The sequence below is a fragment of the Caretta caretta genome, chromosome 10 (genome assembly GCF_965140235.1).
Source record: "Caretta caretta isolate rCarCar2 chromosome 10, rCarCar1.hap1, whole genome shotgun sequence".
Lineage (NCBI taxonomy): Eukaryota > Metazoa > Chordata > Testudines > Cheloniidae > Caretta > Caretta caretta.
Window position 1 is genome coordinate 13,267,211 of NC_134215.1, and position 13,021 is coordinate 13,280,231.

Genomic DNA, 13,021 nt, shown 5'->3' on the forward strand with positions numbered 1-13,021 from the left:
TCCCCAGGGTATTTCAGCCACTGCCCCAGTGTCAGGGTCTCTAAGCACAATCTCAGAGTGCAGTCCTTCTATCTGGCATCATTCTTGAGTGTTGGAACTGGCTGTCCAGCCACCTAGCCTCTCTGGGGATAGCACTGACCATGCAGACACACTGCCCTCCCAGAACTCCACCCCAAAAGTGTGAAACAATCTAGTTTACTATTTAACTCTCTCAGGTTGCAGCCGATGAAGTGAGCTGTAGCTCACGAAAGCTTATGCTCAAATAAATTGGTTAGTCTCTAAGGTGCCACAAGTACTCCTTTTCTTTTTGAGAATACAGAATAACACGGCTGTCACTCTGAAACCTGTATTCCTGCAGGCAGGCAAGCAGGGTCCTCCACTCCCTTGCCTACCCAGCCCCCTGCAAGCAGCCTCTCTCATCTTAATCAGTTGAAAAATGGCCCTTGCTCCCAGTGCTATGCTTTTATACACTGCTGCTGGGGTTACCTGCTTCTTTTGTTGTGCCTTTTGGTAGTTTTCCACTGCTCTCAACCCTCCTCTCCTTTCAGGCAAGAGGAGGATGTGTCTTTTCCCAGCTAGAGCAAACCCATTGTCCGAAGGTGTTTAACTTTGAATAGCCCATCATTGAGTGCTGATCACTCACCATCCTCTCTGGACCTGGCAGAGAGATGACACAATTCTGGGGGATCCACATACATATAGGCTTTCTATTAGGGCTGTCTATTAATTGCAGTTAACTCATGTGATTAACTCAAAAAAATTAATCGTGATTAATCGCAGTTTTAATTGCACTGTTGAACAATAGAATACCAATTAAAATTTATTAAATATTTTGGATATTTTTCTACATTTTCATATATATTGTATTCTGTGTTGTAACTGAAATCAAAGTATATATTATTTTTATTACAAATATTTGCACTGTAAAAATGATAAACAAAAGAAATAGTATTTTTCAGTTCACCTCATACAAGTACTGTACTGCAATCTCTTTGTCATAAAATTGCAATTTACAAATGTAGGGTTTTTTTGTTACATAACTGCACTCAAAAACAAAACAATGTAAAAACTTCAGAGCCTACAAGTCCACTCAGTCCTACTTCTTGTTCAGCCAATCGCTAAGACAAACAAGTTTGTTTACATTTACAGGATATAATACTGCCCTCTTATTTACAGTGTCACCAGAAAGTGAGAACAGGCATTTGCCTGGCACTTTTGTAGCCGGCATTGTAAGGTATTTAACATTCAGGCCCCTTCATGCTTTGGCCACCATTCCAGAAGACATGCTTCCGTGCTGATGACACTCGTTAAAAAAAATGCGTTAATTATATTTGTGACTGAACGATTTGGAGGAGAATTGTATGTCCCCTGCTCTGTTTTACCTGCACTCTGCCATATATTTCATGTTATGGCAGTCTTAGATGATGTCCTAGCACATTTTGTTCATTTAAAGAACAAACTTTCACTGCAGATTTGACAACGCAAAGAAGGTACCAATGTGAGATTTCTAAAGATCGCTACAGCACTTGACCCAAGCTTTAAGAATCTGAAGTGCCTTCCAAAATGTGAGAGGGATGAGATGTGCAGCATGCTTTCAGAAGTCTTAAAAGAGTAACACTCTGATGCGGAAACTACAGAACCCGAAACACCAAAAAAGAAAAATCAACCTTCTGTTGGTGGCGTCTGACTCAAGATAATGAAACTGAACATGCGTTGGTCTGCACTGCTTTGGATTGTTATCGAGCAGAACCCGTCATCAGTATGGACGCATGTCCCCTGGAATGGTGGTTGAAGCGAAGGGACATATGAATCCTTAGCACATCTGGCACATAAATATCTTGCGACACTGGCTACAACAATGCCCTGAGAACGCCGGTTCTCACTTTCAGGTGACATTGTAAACAAGAAGCAGGCAGCATTATTTCCTGCAAATGTAAACAAACTTATTTGTCTGAGCAATTGGCTGAACAAGAGGTAGGACTGAGTGGACTTGTAGGCTCCAAAATTTTACATGGTTTTATTTTTGAATGCAGTTTTATTGTACATAATTCTACATTTGTAAATTCAACTTTCATGATAAAGAGATTGCACTACAGTACTTGTATTAGGTGAATTGAAAAATACTATTTTTGTTTTTTTTACAGTTCAAATACTTGTAATAAAAATAAATATAAAGTGAGTACTGTATACTTTGTATTGTGTTGTAATTGAAATCAGTATATTTGAAAATGTAGAAAATATCCAAAAATATTTAAATAAATGGTATTCTGTTATTGCTAAATGGTGAGATTAATTTTTTTAATCACTTGACAGCCGTACTTTCCATATTACAATGTCATAAAATCATCTATAATTAAGAAGTGGTACAGACAGAACCCCAGTTCATCACACCATTTTAATCAACGTTATAGGTTTTAAGAAAGTGTTCATTAGTGTTCAGCCTGTGGAATATTGCTAGAAGCTATGGGACACCACACAAGCTGATCAACATAAGAAGGAGTATATATGACAGAAGTACATGCACAGTAAGATCAGATACAGACCTGGCTGAGTGGTTTGATATTGTGACTGCAGTTAGACAAGCGTGTTCGTTATCAACAGTCCTCTTGGCATTAACAATAGACTAGGTGATCAAGTGGTCAACAAAGGGCATTGTGGACAGTGTCAAATGGGTTAGCGAAGATGAGTTATACAACCTTGACTTTGCCAACAGTATTGCTTTACTAAGTATGACATGGAACAACATAGGGCCCTTACATCAGAGGTAGAATAGGAAGCAGCAAAAATAGGATTGAAAGGAAAAGCTGAGAAAAAACAAGATTATGAAGATAGGAAACTGGACCACAGATGGAAAGGTGTACATGGCTGGAATAGCAGAATTCTTCTATCCGTTCGATTTCTATCTGGGGAGTGTGATGACATTTGAAGGTGTCTGCAATACAGATATTCATTTGAGATTAGGAAAAGCAAACACCACTTTGGAAGGATGGACAACATCTGGTCAAACAAAGGTCTCTACACCAAACTAGCAATCCGACTACACCATAAGGTTCTACTGAGCAAGCTACTGTACAGAGCAGAGACTAGTCAAATTTTCCTATAAGTATTTTTGTACTTTCTTGAATGCCACCCCATATGCATAGGAAAAGCTTTCCATAAAAATCCAGAAAGCCACTACATTTTTCTCCTTTAGATTTTTTTGAAAAACTCAGCTGTGCTGGGGATGGCTACAAAACATTTGATAATGGCTAGGCAGTTGCTGTGCTAAGACCACTACTTATTATATTAATTGTCTCACTGTTACCTTGTTCTCTATCTATCTGTCTGTTGTGTGTTTCGTTTGTCTCTCCTCGTATATTTAAACTGCAAGATTTTGGGGCAGGGACCTTTCCGTTGTTTGTTTACGGTGCCTAGCACAAAGGGGCCATAAACCCTGACTGATGCTTCTACATACTACCCCAATACAATATAATAATGAAATGATCAGCAGTGAAATAAATACCAATACTTACAATTACAGTGTAGTCTTTAGATTGACTAGTAATTAATTTATCACACAGCCAGGTTTTTTTTGCAATGGATGACAAATTGTTTTTACACAGCCCACAGATGTAAAATATATATCAGTGCTGAACCACAGGTAGCAACAGGGATGCTGGGACTGCTAGAACATAAATTTAAGCATATGCAGGATTGGGACCTATGTTTAGCTTTTGCAAAATATGTATAGTTCTCTTTTCCATTCCTTTAAGGTCATTATTACAGATCAAGAACAGAAATTCAAAGGAATTATCTTATTCAAAATGTTTGATTGCCATTTTCTTTGGCTAATTTGGGGACCAGTGCAACTTCCATTGATTTCAGTGGGAGACTTTTCTTTGACTCTAGTGTGAATTGAATTGGGCCAACAGAGTGCATCACAAGAATGTTATGGTGACAAAGGAAATAGCATTTTTGTCCTTGTTCTCCTAGTTCTTTGATTTATAAAGAGAGTCCTAAAGTTCAACTGACACTTAAAGCCCTCATATACAGTGGGCCTAATTTCTGTTAGATGCAGTAAGAAAACACACATGGTGATAAACATAGTATAAATACCTAATCAGCTTAAAAAAAAAAAGACAATCAATATTTGAAATAGTTTATATTTGTTATTGCTGAAAGTACTAAGCAAATCTGTATCATGATGAAATTTCAGTCTGGCTTACTTTCTGTTGTAATACAGACGAAATGAAAAAGCAGGTTAATAATTGGCTTGGTGAGTAATTGGTTTTGTTTCTGATTGTAGTATATTGCAATGTCTTTTAACTACTTTCCAATTTTATTACACAGTACAGTTTACTGTAGTATTTGCTATTGTAGCTGTGAATAAAATATGTAAAAATAACATTTTTTTTTCAGTGAGTATACTGGTTTTTCAAGAGAGGTATTTTTTTCTATTTTGTTAAAAGAACAAACAGACTAAATTGTCTGCTGGCAGAACTCCATATTTAAAATAAACAATAAGGGGTAAAAATAAAGATATAATGAATTTTATCTTTTAAAATTGTACAAAAATGAAAATTAACAGTCGTTGAACAATCAAGGTTAATATCATGGAAATGAAGGAGGATTAATGTGCATACAAGAGAGTCTACTGTAGCATTTTCCTTTGAACAGTCCATAATAAAAGCAGTAACATGCACACATTTCAAAAACATGGTTTCTCTTTCTAGAGGTGCACCGTATAAGCTGCATATTGTCTTCTGATGAAGAAACCATTCAACTTCACTGAGTTGCTGTTTGTGTTTGATACCTAAATTATTATGCAGGGTGCTTGAAAAATAAGAGCAAGCTACAATGTGAACTTGTCAAAAACTCACCCGGTAAGAATGTCCCTGTTGTTTGAGGCTGTAGCAAATGGATTCCTTGATAGCAGGCAGAAACATTTTCCTGGTATTGGAAGCTTTTTCAGAATAAGTTCAGCAGAATCTCCAATGTCTCATTTCTCTATTAAGAATAAACAATAGCAGAGCTTAGAAAAAGAACGCTGACTCCACTGCACCACTCTTGTTAGTGTTACTGAACTCTGTATATACATGTGACTTCCCCCCACACATACACACACGTATAATCCTTTAAGCTTTAGCTGCATGCTCTGATTGGCTGAGAGGTCTATTACAAAAACAACCCCTCCACCCTGATATCTCTAAGTGATTAAGTCAGGAGGGTTAAGGGGCATTAATCATGGGGTCTGATCGTTACTCAGGGGCCTATTCTGTGTAACAGTGTGCACAATCATGAACACTTTTGTGTTTTTTTTAAAGCACATATTAAAAAGCATTATCCTGGTTTGAGAACTGTTGACTTATAATATAGTTACATACATAAAGCAAATACTAAATGGATCCAGAGCGTAACTAAGGTTAGGGCTGAAAATCAGAGCCATTCTAATTTAGGGCAGTCTTTAAAACATGCTTACAGTGGTTTATACTACCGTAATATGGCATGTTCTAGGAACATTTTCAGTCGTTCAACGAGAATATGGCATGATTTTAATAACAAGATATCACTAAGGAAGACTTTATCAATTGCTCTTTCAATGTTACAAACATTTTTTATTTTAAACAAATGAGATTTTAAGTATCTAAATTAGTTGCATTTGAATAAAGAGTGTATTGTACATTGATTCCAATTATTTAGCTTGGATTCAGATGACCCTGAAATAATTTGTCTTTACTTCAGACAATAATCAGCAATTTAATTTATGTAGGTTCTCCTTCCTCCCCCAAGCAATAATCAGCAATGTGTAACACAACTTTTTATTAACAGAAGAAGGGAGTGATCCTCCTCCCATTGAAGTCAATGGGAAATTTGTCATTGATGTCAGTGGGAATAAGATTGAGCCCAAAATGTATTTTTTCAGCTCCTGAAACCATTAGTTGCTTATTTTTATTCTTAAACTATCTTGTAAGATAAATCTTCACAATACAAAATACATTTAAAATCAACCTAGAGTGAACAACTGAAAAGCAGAACCGTATATTGTTTAGCAGTAGTTACAGGTAAACCACAAATTGCCTAATTAAATAATGTTGTGGTTTATTGAGGAGATTAGACATTAGAAAAGGTAAAAGACTGACTCCATCATTTCTTATTTATAATCTATATAATAGTCTAGTGGCTCTGGGAACTCTGCTGTAGTTATGTCTGTCAGCATTTCCATTATATGCTCTATTGTTAGTTGGCTGTTAAATTGTTAGATAAGATGCACATTTTCCCCCCCAGAGTTGTATTTAGATGGACTAAGAAAGGTTCGGCAGCTCTGGATGATTATTTTTCTATTGTTAAAACGGCTTGTACAATTTTATATTTATATATTAATTACACTTTTGGCAGTAGACCATTATGTGGATAGGATTTTATTTATTTTGTATTTTGAATCACACAAAAATTTGATCTGTTGTGATTTACAGTTGAGAAAACTCCCATGATGGTTGTAGGGATTATAAAATGTAATGTGAAATATGCTTTACTGGTGAAATTCAGACCTTCTAAACTCATAAACCTCAATAAATGAACTTTGTGGAGAAAACAAATGTAAGGGTTGGGGGATGCAATGGTTCTCCCCCTTCCATCCTTTAGCCAGACCACAAGGCTCCCTGCATCTTTTATTCTACAGCTGGAATAGTGGCCACAGCTTGTGTTATAGGGGTCTCCCTACCCTGTGCCTCAGTTAAGGCAGGATCCCATGCCCTGGTAGTTCTCACTTTAGCCTGTTTGGAGCTCCTCTGAGGCTGGTCCCATGCACCGGTAATTCTCACTTAGTCACTTTAGCCTGTTCGGAGCTCCTCTGAGGCTGCTTTACACACTAAGGGTACATCTACACTTCAACAAAAAACCTGGCAGAGAGTTTCAGAGCCCAGGTCAAGTGATTCAGGCTTGTGCTGTGGGGCTAGTGTAGGTGTTCCTGCTCAGGCTCTGAAACCCAGCAACAGAGGAAAGTCTCAGAGCCAGAGCTCCAACCTGGGCAGGAATGTCCACACTGCTATTTTTAGCCCTGTAGCGCACCCAAATCAGTTGACCCAGGCTGTGAGACTTGCTGTTACAGGGGCTTTTTTTTTTTCTTTCCACTGTAGATGTACCCCTCAGAGCCCAAGTCTGCGGGTTCATACTACAGAGCTAAAAATAGCAGCGTAGACATCCCCACCACCGCTTGCTGAGTTTCAGAGCCCAAGCTCCAGCCCAAGGGTGGAGCTTCACTACTATTTTTAACCCCATAGCATGAACCCCCCAAGTCTGTAGACCCAGGCTCTGACTCACCGTCACAGGGGGTTTTTTTTGCAGGGTAAATATACCCTAACATACTCCTGCTCCCAATCCCCATCTCCACCAAGCAGAAGCATTACAGGGCTTGAGTGGTTCTTAGAGCTTTGTGGACCCTCATCATCATAAATTTCACCCTTAATTTCTCAGATTACTATCAGTCAAATGTACAATTTTGTTGATGTTAGCTTGAGTAATATACAGTATGAGATATAACAATGCCTTTCATATAGTCCCCTTTGACGATTCCATAAAGCTATTGCGTGTCTGCACTTAGAAGTAATGTGGATAGCATAAAAGTCTTATTTGATTAGAGCAGAACCTTGACTACTAAGTGCATTGTAATGGCTCAAATAAAGCTGAAGTCGTGAATGGTTCAAATGAAGTTATTTCTGGAGTATTAGCAGACTTGATACAGACAATGGAAAAGTCAGGTGTGTATTCTGTGTACAAATGTTAAATAATAAAAGTAATCTTGTATCGACTTTGGTTTTGTTCATGCAAGTATGATAATAAATTTCAAACATTAGGTTTTTAAGGAATGTTTAATACTAAATAAAATAGAATAGCCTATATCTGCTGAGTTAGGTTAAAAATTACTAAATCAGTTGAATTCATCAACAGACTAAAGAAAAACTAGGGCTTAGTTGTTTAATATTTTTGTGGTGGCTGCAATATAACTTTATATTTACCCAAGTGCATGTGTTGAAATACATCACATTTTCATTTACCTGTGTAACATTACTAAATCAGTGGATATATAATAGTGTCATTGCCATATGTGTATAATGTGTACAAACATCAATGGGAGTTATTGACACATACGAAAAGCTGAATGGAGGTACTTGTCAATAGTGTTTGTATCTCTTAGTTGATATTTATCTAATTTTTCCAATATAATATCTTCAGTATAATTGTTTAAGCATAAGAGAAATAATAAATATAATAATAATATTTAGATCTACTGAGGTTTGGTTAATTAATTTGTATTAGGTGAGTGAGTATTCAAAATATTAATCAGTATCCAGTCATAAAAATATCCATATAGTGTATTTGGTAATTAATTTAAGAAAAATTGAGATTGCAAATGGGATCCCATGGATGAGATTAATTTGCAAGTTTTAGATTGTGAGGTCTTAAGAGCAGGAACTGTTTTCCTATATGTTTATAACCTAGTATATTTGAGGCGTTTTGTTCATTTTTCCAGCTACCGAACAATTACAATTGTGAGGTTTATTAGAAAACTCAAAAAAACTAACAAACAAACAAACATATGTTGCAACGTTGACTATCCAAATATTTGAAGCCCTTAGGGCAGGGGCGGGCAAACTTTTTGGCCTGAGGGCCACATTGGGTTTTGGAAATTGTATGGAGGGCTGGATAGGGGAGGGAGTTGTGGCCCGCCCCCACCTCCTATCTGCCCCCCTCATCCCCCCCCAGGACCCCTGCCCCATCCACACACCCCGCTCCCTGTCTCCTGACTGCCCCTGGACCCCCGCCGCCCAACCCAACCCCTCCTCTCATTCCTGACTGCCCCCCAGGACCCATGCCCTATCCAACCACCCCTTCTCCCTGACCACCCCCGGAACCCCTGCTCCTGACTGCCCCCCGCCACCCCATCCAACTCCCCCTTCTCCTTCCTGACTGCCCCCCCGGAACCCCTGCCCCCATTCAACCCCCCCTTCTCCCTGTCCCCTGACTGCCCCCAGAAGCCCCACCCCTGACTGCCCCTGCCACCCCATCCAACCCCCCCCTCCTTCCTGACTGTCCCCCTAGGACCCCCATTCAACCCCCCTTTTCCCTGCCCTCTGACCACCCCAACCCCGTCCATGCCCCCCCCCCCAGACTCCCCCGGCCCCCATACCGCGCTGCCTGGAGCACCGGTGGCTGGTGGTGGCGGCAGCGGCATGGCCCGGCTCCAGCCGGGCGGTGTGGCTGAGCACTGGGTCAGGCCGGGCTCTGCAGCTGTGCTGCCCCAGGAGCTCACCCCGCCGCCCAGAGCATTGCGCCGGCGGCGAGGTGAGACTGCGGGGGAGGGGCCGGGGACTAGCCTCCCCGGCCAGGAGCTCAGGAGCCAGGCAGGAGGGTCCTGCGGGCCTGGTGTGGCCTGCGGGCCTTTGTTTGCCCACCTCTGACTTACTGTCTACACCTCTACTATAGAAACCCAGCCAGTTTCCCTGTTGATAGTGTGAGACCCCTCCGTCCTGTTGAGCCAGCTAACTTGGGAAGCTGGCTAGCAAACTTCTGAACCTTCCTGACACACTTGCGGGACATAACCATGTATTTAGATAACAGGACTGAGGAGGATGGATAAGGGAGGTGCTATTAGAAAAATCTGTGCTATGCACAAATATTTTGCTCTTTGCCAACAATGGACAAAATCCTGCTATTCTCACTCATGCAAAATTCACACTCATTGGTAGTTTTCATGAGTAAGGGGATTAGGATTTGGCCCAACATAAAAATCTTGAGTAAGTAACATCATCCCTCCTCCCCATCCATTGTTCCACACACGCACCCACAGCTCCAAAAAAGGGGTGGGGGGTCAAACATAAAACCCCATTCTATTTAGCGTTGTTAAATCAGTTTGCTTGGTAACTGAAATCTTTTTGTGCCTATCTCTGATATGAAGAGGTGTTGTTGCATGATTCTGCAATAATAAGACTCAGTCCAGTTCTCTTTGATATCAATGGGTGGGAGGAGGTATTGTTTCATATTCTCTGTGTGTATATAAAGTCTGCTGCAGTTTCCACGGTATACATCTGATGAAGTGAGCTGTAGCTCACGAAAGCTCATGCTCAAATAAATTGGTTAGTCTCTAAGGTGCCACAAGTCCTCCTTTTCTTTTTGCGAATACAGACTAACACGGCTGTTCCTCTGAAACCAGTGGAAATACCCGCATTGATTTCCCTCAGAGTTGCATCAGGCCCAAAATGAAGTGCTATACTCTTAACTTTTGAAGCAGGAAGCTTCTTCTAAAAGTTTTTAACTGGAAAAACAATTTAGGATGCTCACACAAGGACACTTTAACATGGCAAAACCTAATTGGAGCTAAATTAAAATAGATATGATCATTTTTGTTTATGTGCGTGCATCAACATTTTATGACTGACATCAGATATCATATTTGACAGTTATCACATTTTAAAATAACAGTGCTAATCTAGATCCGTCTTCATATTTTACAAAAAGAAAAGGAGTACTTGTGGCACCTTAGAGACTAACAAATTTATTTGAGCATAAGCTTTCGTGAGCTACAGCTCACTTTGCTGTAGCTCACAAAAGCTTATGCTCAAATAAATTTGTTAGTTTCTAAGGTGCCACAAGTACTTCTTTTCTTTTTGCGAATACAGACTGACACGGCTGCTACTCTGAAACCCTTCGTATTTCAGTTTTCTTATCTAGAGAGCTTTCAAATGCCACTAAAAGCAAACTCTTATCTCTTTAGTGTTTTTCCAAGTACACAGCAAAAGCGATATTGGCCTTTTCATGTTTGTAACCGCAAAAACAATCTTTCCTCTTGATGTGCATAAACAACTGGTGAAAATTGCATATATATATATATATATATATATATATATTTTTTTTTTTAACAAAGTACCACCCTTCAGTCTATGCAAGATAAGGATTTCATAGTTATGGAATGTAAATAATCCAGAGTATGCAGAACTGCACCTTGACATAGCTTTTTATTACTCATAATACAACACATTCCTGACTCATGTTACTTCTAAAGAGACAACACCTTGTATTGCTAACTACAGCGATGGAAATAAGCCTTGTTTTGAATTTGGCAATTTCATTCTAATTACTGAACATGAGTATGTGTGCTCAAGATAAATGTGAAAGCCAGGGCTGACAGGGTTTATAGTTCTATAAACTATTCCAGTATTAATTTAAAATTCAGGAAGAGATCTGTAGTCTCTCTCAGTGCATGCAAACAATTTGAATTCACTTTAATACGTATGGCAGGTTCATATAAAGATAAAATACCGCTATGTGGAGGATTAAGTAATATTGTTGGTTATATATTAAATAATACTATGTTTCTGCATAATTCTTAAAAGCGTGAGATTTTCCTTACCCTTTGTTGTATCCCTAAAAGAATTTGAAACCCTCAATCTCCAGTTATGCTGGAGTGGCAGCTGATAAGATCCTATTGCATTCCATACAAGTGGATGCAGTGCTAATGGCCAAAGACATGAATATCTCTGTCTCTTGTACTTAGAAAACCTATACATAGGCTTATTTGCATTTGATCTCTAATCTGAGTGGTTAAAAGGGATCTACTAAAGTTCACTGTTCGGTCACTCCTGGTGTAGATGTATTTGGGTGACTACAATGGTGCTTCAGTTTGCTTCTTTGTTTTTGCATACTTTCGGTAATTATATTAGCTGCTGTTTAAAAATGTCGTTAAAAGTTAAATCAGTTTATTTAACTATTCTGGACTAATTCAAACACATATAATATAATACACTGGTCCTTTTTATTAAAGCAATTGCCAACAGGGTTCTTTTCTGCAGACCTTCAGGAGGTCAAGACAAGGGAAATGCCCCTTCCCCTCAACCAATCTCCTTTCCCTTCTCCCTTTATCTTCCCGCCTTGTGTACTTCCTGAAGACTGTAGGAAAAGAGTCCTGCTCCTGCAGACATTAGAAGATCTGGGCATGGAGAGGTGACTGTAAGGAGACAGAGTCTTTGAGGGAAAACCCTTAGTGCTCATTGGTCCCTCTCATGAATTTAGGGGCCCATCACCCCCTTTGAGACTTTTTAGGGCCTAATTAAACTTGTTTTGGTTCAGCAGAGGCCTAATGAGCCTGATTTGCCTTATTTGGTGCTGAAGAACCTCCTAAAGCTCTGGTGCACCCCACCAGCCTTAGTGTGTTTCTTAAGGAATGTTGGTAGCCCAGATGAACATCTTAAGACTGTAGAGTGGGAAACCACAAGCCTCCTAAGGCTCAAGATCATAGAATCAGAAATGTAGGGCAGAAAGGGACTACAAGAGGTCATCAAGTCCAGCCCGTTTGCAGAAGCAGGACCCAGTATACCTACACTATCCCTGACAAGTGTCATCTAACCTTCTTTTAAAAGCCTCCAGTGGGGGGATTCCTCAACCTCCCTTGGAAGCCTATTCCAGTGCTTAACTACCCTTCAAGTTAGAAAATTTTCCCCAATATCTAAACTAAATCTTCCTTGCTGCCGATTGTGCCTTTTACTCCTTGTCCTACCTTCAGTGGACATGGAGAACAATTGATCACAGTACCCTTTATAACAACCCTTAAAATATTTGAAGACTGTTATCAGGTACCCGCTCAGTCATCTTTTCTCAAGACTAAACATGCCCAGATTTTTTTAACCTTTCCCCAAAGGTCATGTTTTCTAAACCTTTTATCATTTTTGTTGCTCTCCTCTGGATTTTCCCCAACTTATCCACATCTTTCCTAAAGTGTGGCACACATAATTAGGCACAGTACTCCAGCTGAGGCATCACCAGTGCCAGGTAGAACAGGACAATTACCTCCCATGTCTTATATACAACACTCCAGTTAATACACCCCATAATATTAGCCTTTTTTGCAACTGCATCCCATTGTTGGCTTATAGTCAATTTATGATGCATTGTAACCTCCAGATCCTTTTCTGCAGTACTACTGCCTAGCCAAGAATTCCCCGTTTTGTTAGTTGTGCATTTGATTTTTCCTTCCTAAATGAAGTACTTT

General features: G+C 39.5%; 2 protein-coding genes across 11 annotated transcripts in view; one reads left to right on the forward strand and one right to left on the reverse strand.

Moving 5' to 3' along the window:
• The window catches only part of CHLSN (cholesin), a 194,612-nt gene that overhangs the window by 96,972 nt on the left and 84,619 nt on the right, over positions 1–13,021 (forward strand). The gene's annotated exons all lie outside the window — the stretch shown is intronic.
• GPR146 (G protein-coupled receptor 146) overlaps positions 1–13,021 on the reverse strand; it is a 66,746-nt gene that overhangs the window by 17,530 nt on the left and 36,195 nt on the right. For all 8 annotated transcript variants that reach the window (XM_048867236.2, XM_048867231.2, XM_048867232.2 and 5 more), the window contains exon 2: positions 4,860–4,986. The gene's annotated coding sequence lies outside the window, so the exon portion shown is untranslated. The remainder of the gene's footprint in view (positions 1–4,859; positions 4,987–13,021) is intronic.